Consider the following 17,040-nt stretch of genomic DNA (forward strand, 5'->3'; position numbering starts at 1 on the left):
AGTGTCTGATTGTCACTTCTTGGTTTGACCCCAACCAAGAGTTGCTCCATCGGTGTTCTCAGATTCCCAGTGTTCAAGAGTGGTGGGAGCTGGTTTCAGTCACCAAGCACTGTTTCCTGTGTGGAGCAGCACACTAATTTACCAACACACACTTGCATCTCTGTCCACATGGATTCCCATCTCCATGTTTCTAGGTTCTATTAGAAAGCTAATCATAGCCCATCCTTTGAGTTTGTCTTTGAGCTTCATCCCTGATTTCTATTAAACCATCTGCTTTTTTGTTTGGCTTGAAGAGATAGAAGAAAAATGACCATGAAACAAATGCCAAGAAATCATGCAGCTCTAAGGGGGAAGTTCAGATGGAAAAGAACCCTAACAATGGATAGCCCAGCCATATTTTTTCTCCCTCTCTGGGAGGCTGATACAGTGAGAGCATCAGCCTGCTAATCCTAGATTACCTTTTTTTTCCCTTTAATTTAGAAGATTCTAGAAATCATAAGAAACACACTGACTTGAGAAAAAAATCCTACTGGAATTTGAGTAATGTTATATAAATTCAATGAACTGCGCACAGGGGTTGTTCTTAGCCACAAGCCATCCACTTGAAGTCTTCGTAAGTTCTGAGTGACCATCCATGCTGTGAAGAGCTAATGTCCAGGACAGAAACTTCCATTTTACCAGGATGAGAAAGTTTCTGAAAAAGAGTACAAGACAAAAAAAAAAATGTCAGCTGGTGCAAGGGAATTGCCACCTCAGTGAATTGTGGTTCAGTCTTCAGGCCACTGCAGCCATTGGGCAAGTCTATGTGGCAAGTGAGTGGAACACCCTGGACATTGACATTGAGCCAGTATGACAACTCCAGCAGGTCCTCCTGTACTATGCATGAGCACCATGGCCCTTCATTGAGTTCCAAGGGATAATGTCTGGATGAAAGGCCATTGGTGTCTACCACAGGGCTGTTTGTGAGCCTGCTACATACAGGTCTTTACATTGCTCTTCTCCCCTCCCCTCTTTCTTTCTTTGTGTGTGTTCATATTGGTATGTGCACATTTGCCAGCAGATGCCCATGCCCATGTCTGAATATACATGTGGAGGTTAAAGACTGGTGCCAGGTGGCCTTCTGTGGTATTTTAGTTTCTGAGAGAGGCCCTCTCACAGAACCTGGAGTTCATACACTTAGCTAGATGGCTGGCTGTGCCCCAGGGACCCATCTGTCCTCACCTACCCAGCACTGGGGTGCACACCTCACTCACTGCCTTTGTATATGGCACTGGGGGTTGACCGCAGGACCTCTTCTTTACCAGGCAAGGACTTACTGGGTGGGTGACCTCCCCACCCCTTCCCCAGTCTTGTAGCCCTGCAGACCCCATCTTCCTTCCCTGCCTCCTAGAAAACATTTGGACAGGTTTTTTGTTTGTTTGTTTGTTTGTTTTTTAACTTGTTCTTTTAGTCATTACTTGCTCTTGTTAAATCCAGCTCTCTTTAAGGACAAAGCCTCTTAGTGTCTACCTAATCGGGGACTCACCGGTGGAAGGGGTTATCAGAACATCTGCAGCTACATCTTACATTATTGAGTTAAAACCTTACTAACTTATCTCAGAAAACTCTGCAGTCAGATGTGCTTCTTGTCAAAAAATACAGACAGCACTCACCTGGAGACAAACGCATCCAGCATTCACTACCCCAACCCCGTGGACTTAAACAACCCTCCCTTGGGGCAGCAGGAAGAGGACCAGAGATTAATGAAGTTCTTTGAGCAGAGCCCTCAAATGCTGACATTAATCTGCATGGGTAGAACTTGAAGCATTTTTTTTTTTAATACCAAGAGTTCACATTTTAGGAAAGCGGCTTCACTTTTTTATGTACCCGATAACCTGGAAAATAGAGTCATCTGTCCTCTGTTCCTGGCGATAGTGCGAATCAATAAAGAGGCCCCATTGATGGTGCCTTTGCCCACCGCAGCTGCCATTGAACCTCCGCTTTCCATCACTCGCTCACCCCGTTGTGTACAAAGAGGCAGATATGCAATGTAGCAGGAGCCCCGAGAAAAGGTCTGTCTGTTCTGTCAAAACTATTTAGTTCAATATTGTTCTCAACGTGGCACCATAGCCCCGGACATGACACACAGCACGTCCAAACAGACATGATTATATATGAGACAGGAAGGCACTTACATCACTGCGGGTTGTTGTGCTTGAAAGGACTCTTCCCCCCTCTTCAAATTAAAAGTTTTCAAAAATGAAATAAAAATAAACCTTTGAAGACAGCAGATTGAGACTGATTTCCGCGGGCCCTCCTGCCTGCTGTATACTAAAGAAACATTTTCACGGGTTTTCCCTGACGTTTCTCCTTGTAGTTGAGAAACACAATCCACTGGCAGCTTTTGTGGCAGAACAAGAATTTTATGAACACGAACTTTACAAAGACTTCCCTAGGAGATTTAAGGTCTGGAAATCAATAGATCAATCAGTGGCTTTTATCAATCTATAATGGCTCTCTCTCTTTGGAAGTTTGGAAGAAAATGGGATCAACGTAAATTGAGCACGGAATCACTTATTCTCACAAGTTGAATTTGTCAAACTGTTAAGGCACATAAGTGACATAAAATATAATCATTTTTTGAATCTGGGACCCTTCAGGGTGCATGTTGATTGAAGAAAAAAGAGCCAGATGTTTCTAGCAAGACTCGTGGAGGCAATCTAAATATTCCTCAACCCCTGACATGTCTGACCATTTCCCAAAGAAACCAATTCATTAGCTAATTATTGGACCCCCTTATTGTGTAATATATAATTGGCCCAGGGCAAATAGCCTTCACAAATGGCTGGCTGAGTTAGTAGAATCTGTTTTTGCCAAATTCTTCCCAGGGAAAGAAGGGAAAATTAATGAGCCCTACCTCATCTGGTTTCTACTTTATTTTTAATGATAAAGGCCTCGGTGCCTGGACCCAGCTCTTGTTTATAAAGTTAGCTTGGCAGGAAGTGTATGGGCAGATGAGGTATGAGAAAATATAGAAATCATTTTGGGAAATGAGAGCTATTTACCCAATGTCTCCTGGAAAAAAATGGTGAAAAATCAAGTTTGATTTCTATTTCCATCTTGGAGATGTACAAAACTATCTTAGGGAAGGAGAGGGGGCACACACCCTATGTTCAATTCTATTCTAAAGCTTTTAAAAAATGTTGGAAACTGAATTAGTGTTAAGAGTCTCTCAAATGGCCCAGTGACTCTAACCCTATAGAACAACAATAATGACCATGTCTTGAGCATTTTCTTTGTATAGAAACACAGAGTGTCATGTAAGCTGTAGAGTGAATCTCAACCACGGGTACTATGAGGACCTCTTTAAAAGAATCTGCATTATGTTTGTGTGTCTGCTACCTGTGGAGGCCAGAAGAGAGCGTCAGATCCTCTGGATCGAAAGCTACAGATGGTTGTGAGCTGCTGTGTCACGCACATGCTAGGAACCAAACTTGGGACCTCTGAAAGAGCAGCAAGCGCTCCTAACTGCCAGACCTCCCTCTAGAGCCTATGATGCTCTTTCTTCATCCCTATCAGGGAGGTGAAAAAATAGTGGCCAGTGCACACCATCCCACACAGGGTTCCCAGAGAAGTTACAAGTTCTGGGTATAAGTTCATCCTAGAAAATACAATACACACATGTATATTTAAATTTTCATGGAACCTTGTTTGTTGTGGGTTTTTGTGTGTGCAGGGGTTATGTGCAAATGTGTAGAGGTCAGAGGATAATTCCACCACGTAGAACCTGGATCAAACTCACATTGGCTGCAAGCTCCCTACCAGCCGAACCTTCCCGCTGACTCCTAGATATATTGCCATACTAAAACTTACCTTTGTACATTTGAAGTTTAGAACTAGCCCTGTACCCAACTGTCTAATTATGGCTAAATGAGGCAAGTTGTTGGGAAAGCCAAACAGGGTTTTCTCGTTTCCAGCAAAGACCACTTAAAGCAACACTCAACTGCATCTTACATAGATCTAGGCTGGGAACCCCAGCTTAACAAAGGCAGCTTCTCACTTAGATTGGAAAACAGCAGTGAAGGTAGAATGGAGAAGCTTCTGAGAGTGACCAGACTGGGCCAGCAAGGGCCAGCAGAATGCACTGAGGAGCCAGTGCACAGGGAAGAGTGATACTGGCCTTGGCTCGGACATTGGCAGTGCCTCTCTCTGTTAGAGACAAGACAGAGAAGGTCCGATGTCTAGGTCTACATTGACTAGAGGGGAGCAGTTTCTTTATGTAATTCTATCTCCACCTGCCAGCTGGAACAGAGCCTGCTAGGCACTGCCCTTCATCTGGTTCCTAACACAACATGGGGAATTAAAGCACTTACGAATGGCAACCCTTGGGGTTGACTGCTCGTGCCTCTGCCTGTTCTCTCTGCTTCCATTTCTTTTTCTAGAGGATGGAGCTGACCATACTCTCTATAGAATTTGAGCAATTTAAATGAGCTTGTATCTGTGTTAACAATAGCAACTGCATCCAACAAAATTTTTCTCCATACCCTACACCACTTAGAGTTATGATGAATTATTTAATACTTGTATACCATGTTGCCACATGGGTTAAACATTACTTTGCTCACTTTCTGTGTGATGAAACTGAAGTAGAGATGGGTTAGTTTGTCTACATCCACACACTCAGCAAATGACAAGGGTAAGATTTGTGTTTAGACTGCATGGGCCCTGAGGACACGTTCTCACTTCTCCCCATACACACATGGAACACACCAAAACCAGCACTTGGCGTGGGGCCAGCCCACACTGCCTGTTAGCTATTACTGTGAACTGGCAAAGACAAGGCTGGGCACTGTTCTAATTACCCACTTTGGTCACAACACAGATTGTACCCATAACAAACTGCACTACCATACTTATCTGCATCCAATTCACTCCCGAGGTTACAGGAGCTATGTGGGATTCCTCTGACTCCATTGGCTTTACATCTGATTGGTCACTCGATTGAAATGTCATGAAGCATCCACCAAAGAAGACCATTCAGACACAGGTTCAAGCCAATAGAAAGTCTCTATTAGCTGAACAGCTGAACATTGAATGTTTGGGGCCCAAATGCAGTACCAAACCTTTCTCAGGGTTAGATTCTAAGCACAAAAGTCACATCCTGGATCGACACACATCAATTATCAAAAACGGTTAGCTGGAAGCAGAACAAGAGAAACCAGACAGCAAGGTTAATATATTTAGGTCATTCCCAGAGAAATGGACTTTGACTGATTAAGTCTTTGATTTTGCTTTGGCAGGTGATGCTGCCTGCATGCTGGGTCCCAGAGTCTGAATGATACTTCTATCATGGCTTCAGTTGTGCTAATGTCTGAGAACCTTACAGCACATAACTTCAACATATTAATTACCTCTCTACTTCTGATGCATTGGCTTATTTCTAGCCTGAATCACTATCCTGTATCATGTCCGAAAACAAACAAACAAACAAACAAACAAACAAACAAACAAACAAACACCCTCCAGGTGACTCATCCCCACTCCTCCTCTATGTTGGCAGAAGAGACATTATTCTACAGTAGAAATTTGGCCACAGCGCTCTTCAAGCACACGTCCTCCTTTGATTCTCAAGTGGTTTGTACAAAATAGCTCAGTCAGGAAATCTCTTGCAAGCAAGAGGACCTGAATTCAGATCCCTGGAACCTACTTATAAAAAGCCATGGGTTGTGGCCCACACTTGTAATTCCAGGGTTGAGGAGGTAGAGACAAGTGTCTTGTTGGGGCTTACTGGTCAACCTAGCCATCTAGGCAGGTCCCAGGTCAATGATAGACCTTGTCTCACAAACAAACAAAGCAAAAACAAAGAAACGAAAACAAGCAAATAAGCAAACGGTATGAATGTCACCTGGCCTTCACACACATGAGCTCAACAGGTGTATGTACATGCAGACACAAAAGCAACCAACCAACAAAACTCATCCAACAGTCCCTTTGAGGCATACCTAATCTTCTCAATCTCCTTCTTAATAAAGCTATCACCTCCTCTTGGAACACCCATCTCTTTTGGTCAGATTTTTAAACCAGTTTTCAAGTAGAGGAACCGTGGCCAAGTCCCACACAGTCTCAGAAACATAGTCTGTCACCCCTGATTTCATTCACAGCATCTGAGTTCCTTGCTCGCTGTAGCCTCTGAATTATTTATCTTATCCCCAGCTCTGAGCAGACAAGTTTGTTAAATACAGTGAATGTTTTACCTTTGTTGACACAGCCTTAATACCACTCTGCCCACACAGTAGAGCTAAATATAACCACCCTCCCTCACTGGACGTGGTATGAAACTAAGATCATAAGATTATACTCATTGCTTGCAAGGCAGTCCAGGAACAGAAATAGGTGAATGGTTAGATTATGATAATCTCTTTATGCTGGTAGAAGGGCTGGCCATTCAAAATTACATGCCTTATGGCTCAATAAAGCTCTGGGACCCGAAATGCAGGAATTAAATTATATAAAGCATATAAATATCTGCAAGGGTTCTGTAGAAGAGGCAGAAACAGCTGGGTATGCCTAAGCCTTAAAAGACACCACTGTAAATGTGTTTCACATAGCAACCATACACAGGGGAAAGAATTTGGCTGACTCCAAGATAGGTAAGGTTGCTTGGCAATTCGGCTTACATCTTGAGAAATACTTTTGAGAACCTTTTAGGGAAGGGTTGGGAGAAAAGGAGCTTGGCTGAGATCAGGAAACAACAACTGTTTCTTAAAGGGTTCTAAGCCCCTCTTCTTTGCTGCTCTCTTCTTAGAGGTGGATCATAATTAAGACAGAATTGTTCAGTTCTCCTGTCTTAACAAGAGACCGGTTATGATGCTGCACATCAATCATAATTCCTTACAAAAGGCTTCTGGCCCTCAGCATCACTTGCCGGGTAAATGCTTCACAGTGCTTGCAAATATTGTTCTTTAACATTGATTTAACAATATTGAAAAATAAATTCCAGAGTTTGAGGAAGCATTTTCATTCTTGAGATTCCAGCTTAAGCATCCGAAGCAAGGTTACAAAAAGCAATAAATCGGGAGGTAATGGGGCCCTTAGAAACCAACCTCATCCTGTCCTCTGGAGGCTTACAGTCTCATCCACAGCACAGTTCTGCCCTGCCTGTGCCCTGTATGGAGATCTTACATACTTAATGCTCTGGGGAGCAGCCATATTTTCCCCAGAGACCCACTGTCACTTTCTTTAGAGCCATTCTACCCTGGTTCAGTCAACACAGTCTTATTTAGTGAGAAGAGGCTTGAGTCATATGTGAACTGGGGCACTTAAAGCTGCTATAAACGTGACAGTCTCAATGATGGTGGTAGCCAAAGAGCAAGGAGAGAGTGATATCACAAGGCAAAGCTTTGGGGCCAAGAATGGTCTTGAGAAAGCCAAATTGGCTGAGGTGGGAAATAGATAACATCCCTCTATGGTTTTGCTGATCAGAGGGTTGGAGGCTGATCCAGTCAATGTCTTCACTCGCCTGCAGTCTGCACATGGTGTATAACTTTCTTGAAATTGTTCTCTTCTATTCTTGGACTGAATAGAAATTGTACACCGCCTTTTCTTTTATAATGCTGCGCCATTCTCTTGTGCTTGCCCCTCAACCCGCATGCTTTCTCGTTATTTTTCACCAAGTTACTCAACTCATAATTGCACACTTATCAACTCTTTTATAGTCTACTCATTTTCGTGATTCCACACACTCCAGAAAGCTGTGGGCTGCTGAATATCTAACACTTTGCATAGGAGAGGTGTCTCTAGCAAAAAGTCAATAAATGCTTGAGGATGAAATTTGTAAATTGTGGCAGAAGAGATATGTCAGTGGATCAGAGTATGTAATGCTTTTTTAGAGGTCCAGGTTTCATTATAAACACATGTGTTGGGAGGTTCACAACCACTTGTCACCAGGTATTTGTCACCTCTATTGATCTCTATTGGCACATGTGTCCTACACTCAACTTATACATGTATACATACACATAAATAAAAACACCATTTTACAAGGAAGCTCACACATCAGTCATTTTGCTCTGATGATTCTGAAGTCATTGTGATCTGAGGAAGCCACACTTGTGGGATGGGGATGATGTCCAGTGACAACTGCCGTCTGTTGTGACAGGCTGAAAGCCCTTTACAGATGCAAGTTCTTCCATGAGCTTATAAATGATCTGAAACATGAGTGAGGCAAATATCTAACAAATAACTTCCTGGTGTGAATTAAACCCATTGGCTCCTGTGTAAGTTAGGGCTCACTGATTGCTCTGTCTCTAAGTTCAGTACAGCTCAGAAGCAGCATCTCCTTATGACTTTTGACCGGGGTCTTTCTCTCTGTGGAGTAGGAGTCTATGTAAAGAGCCAAGCACCAAAGCCTGGTTGCACAATGCCTTGTAGATTAAAGTAAATAAAACAAATGATTGATACTCTTCTATACAACCAGGAATGGGAATTAGCTATCCAGTAACCCCCCAAAGCTAGTACTGTTCTGTTGACTCTGGAGAGCCAGCACACACTTCTCTGGCGGTATTTTGAAGCCATATTTGGGGACCTGACAGTGGGTAAGCTTGCTCCAAGTGCACAAAATATTGAGATTAAAAAACAATCTTTGCTAAATCATTGTGTCTTCCTTCAAAGTGTTTGCACACTTGTTTTTGTTTTGTTGCTGTTGTTGTTGTTGAATTTGTTCCTACAGGAAGTGTTCTCTGTGTTTGTCAGGGAACTGAACCCGTGTCCTGCCTGAGTGTTCAGATGCTGTCATGTTCATCTCCGCACTGAACTTTCAATGAGACTTTCCAAGACTGTGTTGTTTAAAGATGTCAGAATTTCTACACAAAGGCAACTCTGTGAATTCTAAGGTCATCTTCTCTATTATCAGTTACTCAAAAGGACCAATGGTCATTGCTGGGGCACCAAATCTATCACAGACTTTGAATCTCATGCCACACAGACCAATGCCTGGGCAGACTTGTTAATATCCTAAATTCACCTGGAAGTATTGGAGGAGCAGAGGGAAAGCTGTCATTTTGTGCTTCTTGCTATTTCCTGTCAGGCTGGGGAAGTTGAAGACCGCTGAGCGGGGGACGCTGAAGACCGCCGTTTTCTTGATATTTTAGCTTGCTGGCTTCTGGTCCCAGATGGAACCAAGAAAAGCAGAGAAGTGTGAAAAATAAAAATATTTTCAGTGTTGTTACCCCAACCTTTCCAAGCCTTGAGAGAGTTCCTTTGGATTGGTGAAAGAAGTGATTAGATTTTAGGGCACTCTTTTTCTCTCTGGGCTGAGTAGCATACAGTCTCAATCCTGTCAGTGTGCTAAAATGTACCTAAAAAGTAACGAAAGTCGGGACATGCTAAGGTTTAGATTAGAAATTGGGCTTTTAAAAGAAAAGCATTATTCTTCAAGCTAGGATCCTTTTCCACGTCCATGGAAGTTTCTAAAATAGTCACGTTGAGCTTTGTGCCACTGTGGATGACTCTGCCAACTGGAAGCCCCAGGCTGAGCCCCCACAATCTCCTAACAATTTGTAACAGGCTCATTGCACAACATAAAAAGCTAAGGAAGCAATAGATCTAGCAGAACTGTAAGAAAACAAAAGGACAAGTCAGACTTTCTCTGCAGAGTAACCCTAGCCAGCTGCTCAGAACTCTCACGAGGAAGCCTATGGTTTTTACAAAGGAAAAAAGTTCTCAAAGTCCTCCAGTATTTGCTACCCATAGAGGTGTTGGTCACTCAGGTATCTATTAATATTTTCAGCTTTTTATTCGCTTAGTCGAATCAGTTGGTGATTCCTTTGTTTTATTATTTAAGAATTTTGTTTTTCCCGAATCCTTACCATGTTCTGACTCAAGTCCAGGCACTGGGCTGGTTGTACGTGTGACCTCAAGTTATTTGGATTAACTTCTGGCTTACAAGGGCTGTTGCTAGCACTGTGGTAGGCTTAGTGATAACACTCCTCACATCTGTCTGGAACCTACTTCCCAGAAATGGTAATGATGACAAGTGACAAAGTCAAAGGGACCTGGCAGGGGACATGGTCAAGGTGTTGTACCTGAGAGGGTGGGATGGCCCTGGTACTATCTAATGACATGTTATCTGGGAGAAGGTGAGAGGGTCAGAGAGAGGCTCCAAGTGCAGAAACAGAGAAGAAAAGTATGCAAATGCACCTGGAAGTCAAGACTGTGGCCAGGGATGCAAGTTGCCTCTTGTTGGCAGAAAAGGTAAGGACCTAGCTCCGGGCTGAGAAGGACATACCTGTTCGTATTGCGTTTTGGTCCAGTCACATTGGTTCTCAACTGTTTTTTTCCTGCAGGGAAGGATGCTGGGCACTGAACTCTGGTCTGGGTATAAGCTTAGTAAGTACTATACCATCGAGAACAGTCCCAGTCTGCTCTTATTGGGCCTTTGGCCTCTAATAGTGTAAGAGAACCGATCTGTGTTGTTTGGGGCCGTTCCATTTGTGGTAATTTGTTAGAGGGAAGTGAACAACTCGTGTCAATTGTTCTTAAGTGTTTGCGGTGTGAACCGCAACAATCACAGTACACATTTCAAGAGATGAAGAAGTCAAGGGGCAGAGAGATTGAGACTCACGGGTATCGTAGAACTGGAGCCGAGATCCCTGATGGATAGGAACACCTTGAATCTGGTAAAATACCAAAGCCAGCACTTCATAGGCACTACCACTTAAAACAACTGTACGTATCAGATGCCTACTAACAGAGTGGAAGTCGCAGGTCATAAAGACTGATGCTGAAGATCACAGAACCCGGGAGCCAGAGCTAAGCCTTTAACCCTAGATCATGTACATTACACTGCATACGCGCCCAGGTGGCACAACAGACTCGGGTTCCTACCGACGATCCCTCCAACAAGTAGTCTTCATTTAAGAGCTTCTCTGGCTGTCACCGAGAGGATGGAAACAGTGATTCTAGTTTTGGGGGGATTTTGTAAGAGTGAAAAAGTTAGGTTTTCACATTTATTCTGACACATGAGAAATTCACAATGAATGGCACTTTATTGAAAATTTTATGATACTAAGAAAGTTTTTCCTTTGTCTCTTCAACCACTGAAAAACTGCATCCCATCTTCCAAAAAGCTTGGTTTCTGGGAGGAGGCAAGCACCTACCTGGAAAGTGTCCTGTTCATTTCCTCTTTTGTCTGGGCATGTCCATGTTCTGTGTTCATGCAAAGTGAGTAGAGGATGCAGCAGTTATATGTATCAATAATTACAGATGCAGTTGTACCTTTTCTACTACCCTAAATCCGAGACAGGACTGTGAATTACTCAGAAATGGCAGAGCCATGGATGGAGATGCAGAGGTGCCTGGATCACCATAAAGAGGAGAGCTGCGAATCAATTGGAAGCAGACACATGGGTTGCTATAGGAATAAATTAGTGCTTTCCCAAACATTAGGCAGAGCCTAGGGAATCTTGCAGAAGAGGGGGAGGAAGGATTGTAGAAGCCAGAGAGGCCGAGGACACCACAAGAACAACCACAGTAGCAGTTAACCTGGGCTCATAGCGCCTCACACAAACTGAACCAACAGCCAGAGAGCCTACTTGGGACTGACCTAGGTCCTCTGCTTAAATGTGACAGTTGTGTAGTTGAGTCTTCACGTGGGACTCATAACGGTGGGAGCAGGAGCTGTCTCTGACTCATTTGCCTGTTTTAGGGACCATTTTTCTACTGCTGGGTTGTCTCATTCAGCCTCAGGAGGAGGGGAGGTGCCTAGTCTTACAGTTTGATACGCCATGTTTGGTTGATATCCATGGGAGGCCTGCCCTTCTCTGAGTAGATTGGGGGATGGGCAGAGGGGAGGTGTCAGGGAGGGACTGGAGGGGAAAGGAGGGAGGGAAAATTGCAGTCAGGATGTAAAAAACAATTTAAAAATAAATTAGTGCTTTGTAAGCCTTTGAGATTGTTGGGTTTGTTACAGGTTTGTTAGTTGGTGTTAGCCTAGGTATTATGTGTATAAAAACAAATAATTTCTTTAAATGACTAACAGAAGCTCTAGAAATTTTACTGCTACAAATATAAAAGCTAAATGGAAGTTAACTAGACTCATCTGCATCAGGATCCCCATCTTTTATCAGTTCAGACTTGGCAACTCTTAGCAATCAATGTGGAGGCTAAGTTTCTCAGAAATTTTTGTAGACTCTCCAATTGAGCATGATAGGTAAATCTTATTGCTTTTATTGGAATTGCTTTTTCCTGGATTCCCTAGAACCTGAGATAAGGATTAAATGCTTAAATCTTTACTGGTAAATGTAAACTCAAGGCACATGGAAGAGAAAGTTGGAAGAGAGGCTGAAGGAACAGAACATGTGTGGTGTGTTTGATGATGTCTCTACCTCTGTCTCCAGTGAACTTCAGAGGGTCAGTGGGTCACCAAAAGGCTTCCTATCTCATTAGTATGCAAGGTGTTTCTCTAGGTGACCTCACCCCAGACTCAGGACTTAGGGTTCACCATGGGGCGTTATTCTCTGGAAATTCTTGGCTGCATGTGATCAGAATTATTTTGTGATTGCAATGGGAATATATTCCATATAATACAGAATTGGCGGAATCTCTAAGTAAGAGGTGTATTGAGTAGAGTGCATGACCGGTTGGCCCTAGGCAGTCAAGCCACATGGACAGAGCAGATTGACAGGCCATCGCCATGGATATACACAGAGGCATGGAGAAGCTTAGTCTCTTTGATACACAGAGGCTCTTTGTTGGCTCTGTTTCCTCCATTTTTTTTTTTTTGCCACACATGACTATTTTAAAGTATCTTCATTGCAAACTTCCCAAGCAGACGACCGACATCAGTGGAGTGACTGAACCTGTAGCCGTTTCAGTTAACCGTGTGTGGAGATCTGGCTTCTGAGATGATGGTTCAGTCACAGTGAAGAACAACACACCGACTGAATATTTGATTGTATTTTTTTTCCTTTAAAGATTTTACAGGACAGTGTAGTGGGAGGGAAAAGAAGTAAATTTCCTCTTCCAGGAACAAAAGAATCAACGTGGAGAGTCCTGGTGTCCTAATTCAGGATCATAACGATTTTCAGAATTATAGTATCTCAATGACAAAAGATACAATAGAAAGACCTCCGTTGTTACATTTCCACCACTTTTCCCTGGTGAAAAGTACGCATAGAAAAACTAGAATCCAATTCTAAGGAATGATGGATACCTAACTAGGAGTTAGGTAAGATAAAAAAGTCTTTAGACATTTGGAGAATCCATAATCCAGAGACACACTACACTGATCTGACATTCAGAAGACACTAAGGGTGTTTTGTGATTTGGCCTGGTCAAGGCCAGCTCTTCTTAACGCTTAGAGAGGAGGGAGGCACAGGAGGTAACAAGGAACACGTATTAAATGTAGACAAGAGGCTCACCCCACAAGGAAAATAGTGTCCAAGCATCAGCCTCATGCTTTGTGGCAGGGAGAAACGGTGAATTAAATCAGCAGTAAAGAGTGAATGGAACTAGCTACCTGCTTCTGTGTGGGGGAGCAGAATAATTAAAGAGTTAACTGAGAGGGAAACATATGGGATACCTTGGTTTGCCTTCTGGTACCTTCTGGAGCATAAACAAAGGTCTACTTGTTTAAGGTCTCAAACAAAATAATTCTAAATATGGCATTTAAAAACAAACACAATAAAATTCAATCTCTAACCAAAGATCCATCAGAGACAAATGATTAAAGCAATGCTTTTACTGCTCTTATTCTGACTATTAATTGCCTCTCTCTCATGGTGAGTCTTGCTTAGCTACAGTGGCTTTTTTCTTTTTTTCATAAGAGAATAAAAACACTGGCTTTAGGGGTGTTAATGAAGAAGAAAGAATATATAAAATTTTAGAGTGGGGTATTAATTATTTTGAGAAATAATTAAGGACTATGAATTATTTGAAAGCAATATAGCTTTGGAAACACTAGCGGCAGGCCCGTAAATATCATTTTAATAGTCATTTTGCTTGTGTTGCTAGAAGTTTGTATCGAACTAAGCTGGGAAATGGAAAAGTCACTCAATAAGCACGGCATCGCGGGGCTTCCACGGTCTCCCCCAGTGACTTCCAGATCAAATTTCCTCAGCGTCTAAGTGAAAAGATGATGCTTCTAGCAGTCAGCCCCGCAGCCTCAACCTGAGATCTGGAGAGCCAGCTGTGCTCGCTCTGTCTCATATGCCGCCCCATAATGAACACGGTACATGGCTGACAACCGTGTTGATGGTGCGTGAGCCTGAATAACATCTAGCTGGTCTCTGCTGTGAAGGATTTCAGTCTGCCTGTCCAAGAGGAATAAGGAAAGCCCCCGATCCCACCCCGCACCGCGCCCCGCCCCCACCCCTTGGTCTTTTAAGAATGTCTGTTTGTGTATCTGGGGGAAGGATTATGAAAATGCTGGAAAACACACAGAGTGTGAAATGATTCAGTAGAGAAATTCTGTGATCAGGGAGTTGCTCCGAGTCCTTCACGCGATCCACTCTCTATCAAGTGAGAGTAATTGAGGCTCTGCGCACTTCACCAAAGAACAGCCCACATTATAACTGCTGCGGTGAAGCTTCCGTGGGCAGCGAGACGGTTAATAGTCTAGTTTTCAGCCAATGTCACGAAATATGAGTAATTCGAAACTATCCATGTGCTAAGAGAACAGCGAGGAGCTGTCAGCCTCTCGGTGAACATCCGACGTGTCCCTGTTGAGATAGTTTCCCTCTTACCTGCGTCTGTCCAGACTCATACACATTGTCTGTCCAGAGCCATTGCTGGGGTTATTTCCTTTTGCTGTCCACGAAAACCTGCCTCTTGCTCCTTTCTCCCCATCCTCTGCCACGCCACAGGGGTCAAGAGAGATACCAATATGAAGAACTTATAAAACAGAGCTACTTAAAGAGAAGGGTGCTCAAGACTGCCAGTGGGAGCGATTGGAACGAGAAGACAGGAAAAAAGGAGGGCGGAAGGGGAGTCTGAGCATGCGTGAACATTGCTGTGGGCTACAGCATCAATCGTGCAACATACTCCAACTACGACGAGATGGAATGCCAGCAAGGTGAATTATAATACCATGTGGTGCAATGCCAAGAGCCTCTGGGATGGGTCCGAGAAGTGCTCAGTCGCTGACCCGCCTATTATAAGGTGCTCTGCGGGCTCCCTGTGCCATCCAGGGCCTCCAGGTTCTGTCTTCCTCCACCATCATCGTTCTTTGCCTTCCATTGACTTAGCACAGTCTTCTTTCCATGAGATTGGAAGCTGTCTGAGCCAAGGGACTGCAAACTCAGTTCATAATAAAGATATTAAAGGAGGGAAGAATGTGTTCTATAGAGCAGAGGAAATGTTGCAAGGGTTGAAGAGGCAGAGAGTATTGGCATGAAGGGACAGAATATATTCTATAACTAGAGGCTGCTGAGACTCTTATTACAAAGCTGCAGTGTGTACTGATCTGAGCACCTGCAGACATGGGTTGGGTAAAGGGTCCACTTTAGCTTCTCTATTCACACACTCTAGAGCTCTTAAAGTGTGGAGCCTAGGGGCGTCCGTCATGTTTCTGAGATGTTTGGAGTGCTAGGAGAGGAACCCACCAATATCTCAGTGGTAACAAGGATTCAGGAAGCGTCAGATTTTAAATGCATAAGCCGCTCATGTAACAAGGAGACTTTCACTACTTGCCCTGGAATCTGGGATTGGTGCTCTGGTTCCTGGAATGCTCTGGAAGGTGAATCATGGAATACTGGAGCTTTTCCATGTGGGAAACACACAGGTGTCCCTGGTTCTACTTTAGATGGCTCCAGGTGTCAAGAAAACTGGAACATCAAACATGTAAAGGATGAAAACTTGCTTTTTGTAACAAAAAAAGCACGGGAGACACTTTGTAGCTTCATATAATCACTGTACTTGAAAACAACGCAGCAAATCCAATGTAGAGCTTAATTGAAAACATGAATAGGTGTCAAATTCTAAATCCCTACCGTGTTGGGAAGTTTAGGTGCTTGTTACATTTCCCTTGGGTCGTAGTTTCTCAAGAATAAACAGCACTGAGCTGTGTTAAGATTTTAACATTGTAAAATCTCTAACCCTGAGAGCCATAAGCACATAAGCACCACACTCGGCCCAAGGGTTGATGGCTCTGTGCACTGCATGACTGGGTAGATTAATGTTGATGATGGCTTAATTTCTGAAGATGTTGCCTGCGTGTTTAGACTGCCAGGCTTAGAAAACTCAGTCACTCAATTCCTCAAACTTGTCATCCCTAGAATGGGTTGAAGGGCAACATCAAGCTTGTATGATTATCTTAGATGTTAACTATAACGTGATCCATGCAGAGCCCTCCACACTACCCACAGGGCCCTGAAGAAAGGAAAATCAAGGCCTGTTGGGGTTTGGTTTCACTCTGCAGGATGGACCTGGAGATGGTGAGTCCAAGTGCATTTACACATCATGACCACTAGATGGCACATGTAGCTCTTTCTCCCTAGTTGGGCACCCAGCAATTTTCTTTTATGACTCCTCCTGGCCTTCAATGACCTTGGGGAACCTCAGAAACAGTGGTGGCAGCTACACAATAGCATCTCTTTTTCTAAATAGTCATTAATTGGTGAGGTATTTGAATGAGTCTTTTGATGTAAGTTATTTGGAGTTTGTGTGTGTGTGTGTGTGTGTGTGTGTGTGTGTGTGCGTGTTATACCTTCTGAACTATGTAAAAGTGAATATATGTAGAGTAACGGAAAGTTCACAATGTGAACTCAATGTTATGTTAGAAGTTTGAGGAAGAGAGAGAAATATAGAAGTAGGCAATGTGGAGTCCCTGTCTTCATGCATCATCTTATAGTCCAGGAAGCAGGAAGTATACAGTGATATGTCAGGGATACAGCATCAGCAACGCACAGTGGCAGGGCTATGATGGAACGAGAGTAAGGCCAGATACAGTACCATGTGCTCAAACCTCAACTGGTTGCTATGACACCTCAGTTAATCTTGGGGAGGGCCTGCGACATTCTCCGAAGGAAGCAGTGATGAAGAGAGTCCAGCACACAAAGGCAGGCA

The 17,040-nt window shown here is 43.4% G+C and overlaps 1 long non-coding RNA gene across 1 annotated transcript in view; it reads right to left on the reverse strand.

Moving 5' to 3' along the window:
• Window positions 1–514: 514 nt before the first annotated feature.
• 1700060C16Rik (RIKEN cDNA 1700060C16 gene) overlaps window positions 515–17,040 on the reverse strand; it is a 57,936-nt gene continuing 41,410 nt past the window's right edge. The window contains exon 5 of the long non-coding RNA NR_045732.1: window positions 515–694. This is a non-coding gene — a long non-coding RNA (RIKEN cDNA 1700060C16 gene). The remainder of the gene's footprint in view (window positions 695–17,040) is intronic.

Source organism: Mus musculus, chromosome 6 (genome assembly GCF_000001635.26).
Source record: "Mus musculus strain C57BL/6J chromosome 6, GRCm38.p6 C57BL/6J".
In the NCBI taxonomy this organism is placed as follows: Eukaryota; Metazoa; Chordata; class Mammalia; order Rodentia; family Muridae; genus Mus; species Mus musculus.